At 36.4% G+C, this 4,939-nt stretch overlaps 1 pseudogene; it reads right to left on the bottom strand.

Moving 5' to 3' along the window:
- Nucleotides 1–3,896, bottom strand: LOC126795801 (xylulose kinase 2-like; annotated as a pseudogene).
- Nucleotides 3,897–4,939: the final 1,043 nt, after the last annotated feature.

Here is a 4,939-nt window from a genome sequence, read left to right as displayed (position 1 = left end):
TTACATGCGTCCGAATTTTTCTACCAGGATGTTCTCTATTTCAAGTCTCTTCTTCACCATCAATGCATACTTGTCCACCAAGTTTATGTCTGAAATCGCTTCAAGTTTGCACTTGAGAGATGTATTTCCACTCTTCTTGTCATACAAGCGAGAGATGGGCACAAAAGTACCATTTGTGCTGCATAGCCAACCAGGAGCTGCCCTCAATGCAGCTCCAAGAGAAGCTGAATCTGTGTAAAAGGGAAGAAAGAAACAAAACTAGCAAGTTAAAATGATTATCTCCATCAAGAAAGCCTCGACTTCTAAAGCAGGACGCTACACACTAGTATCAAAAAGAGCATCCGTCTGATTCTTTGTTTCGTAAGTCTTCTTCTGGTGTGGTTTGTAGTACTCTTGTATCAAAGGAATCAGCTTTGTTGAGTATTCTAGACTCCAATGTAACTAGAAAGATAAAAATGACACCATAGGATGTACAATGCTTACCGGATCTACGAACTGTGTACACCTCACATCCAAATACGCATGCTGCCATGTAGAGGAAGCAACGATTCACTGATGCACCACCAGTTGCAATTATTCGTTGTGGAGGAGAAGGCATCCCAAACCTTTCTGCATGGCCTCACATTGACATGAAGAGCCTCTACTACTGCCCGAGCCTAAATTCAGTGAACTAGTCTCTCTTAGGAAGAGTTCATGTAGTTTTTATCTACATGTGAACAATTGCTATCTTAAACATCATACCTCATCATAAACTGGGTCAAAATGCTGATCCACTTCGCTTACAGTAACACCCTCCAAAGTGTCACCGGTAAAATTTTCCAGAACGAAGCGATGTTCTCCAACTACAAGCAGGATAAGTTTTTGAGTGTAAAATTGACAAAATAATAACAAAAGAGAATCCCACCTGGAAGTCGGGGAGTAATTTTATGCTCCTTGTAGTAGAAACCCATCTTTCCAGCTGTAGCAGGAAACTTGGACTGTAAAATGGAGAACAAAAAACAATGATCCCAAAAAGAAAGCAGTTCAGAGAAATCACATACTAACCATTTAGGGGCCTGGCATGTTGAAGATAGTGGTCGTATCTCTCCCAAGAACTTTCGCAAAATCGGTCCCAGATATCTGAAATAAAGAGTTTGGACATACTAAATAACAAGTATACACATCTCCATTTCTATTTGTTGGGACACATACCAGCATATAGTACTACCTTCACGAGTTAGAGACCCGTTCTTGTAACACAACATCACCATGTAGCTTTTTGGGGTCAACAGGATTAGGAAAAACATGTCCTTCCAATCTAGGTTGAGGATCATATGTAATACCGAAGAGCTGAGCAACAGCGATAAGACGAGTACAACAGAAGAAATTAGTGAGAAGAAAGACTGGGAAACTTGAACAGTCAATTGTTAGGAAGAAATAATTGAGATTATGGTCACGAGTTCATGCACATATAATCAATTTCAATGGCTGCCATAAATTTGTAGCATTTTCTTTCTCTTTCAGAAAACTCTCATCTCTCTTCCATCACTCATATTTTTCTCTAATCTACCTACGGCAGAAAGAGAAAAGAAAACGAAATAGAAAAAGATATTACCAAGCAGACATAACAATTTATACTTGCAGTATCACTTGTGCCAAGACTCAATCCAAGATCCCCTGGGGTACTTAAGGTCAAGCCTGCATGTCAAAAATTGCACTCTCAGCTATTAAGGATTTAAGAAAAACAAGAAAGACATGGGACAGCCCCCCACCACATGAAAGCATCAAGTCAGCACAAAAAAAACAGCAGAATTTTTTGGGAAGCTAATGAGAATTTACCAGTTCAATGAACTAAATTAGCAACAGAAAGCAGTTCTATAAACGATCCATTTTGAAAATAAGAAAATCAAGCACCTGCTAAGCTGTTAGGATTGTCTCCTGAACACTGAATAACCAAACAATCCTTGTTGAATTTATATTTGTCAACAAAGTTAAAGAGGGGAAACATAAGAGAATATCAGTGGGCTCTTAGGTTATCATTTCAAAGACTGGATGTACTTCTCAATAATGTTTCCAATTAGTCCATTTCCTTTTTGTTTTCTCTTTTCTTAACTAATATAGGGGTTGCTATATTTGCTACTTAGACACACCCGTTAAAACTTCCTCTTGAGAAAAAATACGGCGAAAGACCCAAACAACAGAGATGCTAGCCAGATGAAAGACTCATCACAAGCAGTGGTACATGGAATTTCTCAATTTTTTAAAGCCATCAAAGAATATAACTTTAGTTACTATGGCAGTGTAACTCTTGTTTTATTTTGTGATCCATTGAAGTAGCATACTGTGCACAACACAATTCAATAATTAACAACTTGCACTTGTACCATAAAAATTCATATAAGCTTCAGCTTTCTCACGTAACTTTACGAAATAAAAGGAAAAACAAGTGAAGGTATGAGCTCTAGTTGCCTGGAAAACAAACATGAAGAAAGATTTACCTCTCCACTAAATAGCTAGGGAGCAATGTGACCGGCAACGGCATAAGCAGGAGCTAACTTTCCAAGTTTATCCTCCAGACCAGGGGCAGTGGCCTCCAATGAAAGCAAATCAATAACAATTAATCAACTGGAAAAGGTCTATTGATTATAACACTCTTAGGAAATACTTAAGACAGAACTTAGAATGGATCACAAATGGAGTTAGCAGAAAATTACTGTGATAATAACAGACCTCGAATATTACATTAGACCAGGTCCTTTCTTTTATATCGATCAAGTTGAATTCATCCCTGCATCATCAGTTTCATCAATGCAGGCATATCCCCCAATTAGAAGAGACGCCAAAAAAGAACTAACGAGAAATCCTCTCGGTGTTGTTATAAATTTCTGGTTGTGTCTCATATATCTTCTTGATCAGAGGACCTGTGAATCTTTCATAAGCCCATGAACCTGTAAGTTGGGACGCGGCCCTGGCTATAGGCTCAGAAGGCCTGTACCTAGAGACCTAACAATCACAGGGCTCCCAATCCAGTTACAATGTGCGAGTTTTACGAGCCGAGTATAGTGAGAGAGCTTCCCCTTGTGCATGAATTAGGGTGATTTTCTGTTTGAAACACGATCACACTTTTGTTTTATTTTTTATTTCCTTCACTTTTCTAACCTTTCTTTCTGTTTTCTAACTTTACACTTTCTTTTAATCTTTACACTATTTTTTATCTTTGTTTTCACCATAAACTCACTATCACTTATATATTTGAATTCGATTAATCATTTGAAAAATATGTTGTTTAATATATTATATATGAAACTGAGTGATATATTTTTATGTCACGTAGTAATAATTTTTAAAGAAGAAACAGTTGGGAATGATGACAAGATTGAGGAACTCCCACTCTTCCAATATACACTACCATGTTGCTGCCCACTATCGGAAACAACAATGATCTTCCCAAAATCCAAATTTAATTTCGAAAACTTATCGAGTACAAGATCTAGAGCTTCCACCCACATCAAGGTGGGAGAAACAATTCTACCATCAACCGAGGCATCTTTATAAACTCCATCTTTAGTTTTGTAATAAGGCAAATTAGTGTAAATTGGACAAGCTCTGAGGTAACAAAACTGAGATTGGAATCTAACATAGTTGCCTTCAATGACCTGAAAGTACAAAAAAAAAAACAAATCAATAGCCAAAATCCATGTTTCGATCCAGATCACAGTCAATGGTATCCAAATATGATGACCCACCTAAAAGAATTATCAACATTGTCAATGAGTGATGTGGCATGGGTTCTCTGATATGGTGAGAATGCATCAGACGAAATAAAGATAGCCATAAACTTACTGGTTAGAACTGTCATCTCCAAGGAAATAAGAATCCTGCGGGAAAGAGTAGTGAAGTTTTTCAATAAAGACCATCTTGTTGAATACTAAAGACTTAATTGTTAATTAGACATATTTTTTAATTATATTTTTCATCTCAACTGTTTAGATTTTAGGTCTATATAAGTAGATTACTTGTACAAATTTTTAGTCAATTTGGTAAAGATTAAAGTATCAAAATAAATCAAATTAGTGAACGGATCAAATCACCAAAATTGTCAAACATGAACCGTTCAAGTTCATAATGAATAAATCACATTTATGAATCTCTTAACGATTTTCAATTTGAACAAAATTTTATAAGGATAATTTACTCATATATATCTACAAACTAAATGATCGAGATCTGAATATAAAATAAAAAAAATAGGTGAATCTCTTTGGTCCTCAACTAGTCATCAACAAAATGGTTCTCATTGGAAATGACACCCGAAGAGTAATCTGCCATTGGAGTAAGCACATCGATTTGGCAACTTTAATCTGGTTTTTGCAAACAAAGATTGAAATTGAACATGAGTGGTGGGGTTGTTTGATACTTTGATCTAGTTGCAACTTGCTTAGGTCTGACGAATGAAGCGGACATTTGTTAGCAAAATGGGTCATTGGGATTCCCCATGAGAGTCGGACCATGTCTGGCTTAGGTCAATTTATCGAGTCATAGTACACGATCCATAACTTCGAATGTGTTTGACATGGTTAATTATGGTTCACTTTTTATTTTATTTTGAAATGGGATGTGGCTTGGTTCAAATAAAATGTAGCTGACACCAAATTTGGTCACATGTAAGATTAGTTGAGTTGGTTGCTATTAATAACTTAGGTAACATAAAATGGGTCATTGGGATTCCCCATGAGAGTCGGACCATGTCTGGCTTAGGTCAATTTATCGAGTCATAGTACACGATCCATAACTTCGAATGTGTTTGACATGGTTAATTATGGTTCACTTTTTATTTTATTTTGAAATGGGATGTGGCTTGGTTCAAATAAAATGTAGCTGACACCAAATTTGGTCACATGTAAGATTAGTTGAGTTGGTTGCTATTAATAACTTAGGTAACATGAGTTTTTAAAGTGAT

Source organism: Argentina anserina, chromosome 5 (assembly GCF_933775445.1).
Source record: "Argentina anserina chromosome 5, drPotAnse1.1, whole genome shotgun sequence".
Taxonomy (NCBI): Eukaryota; Viridiplantae; Streptophyta; class Magnoliopsida; order Rosales; family Rosaceae; genus Argentina; species Argentina anserina.
Note: the sequence above shows the minus strand (reverse complement) of the source record. Positions and strands in the feature narration are given on the sequence as shown.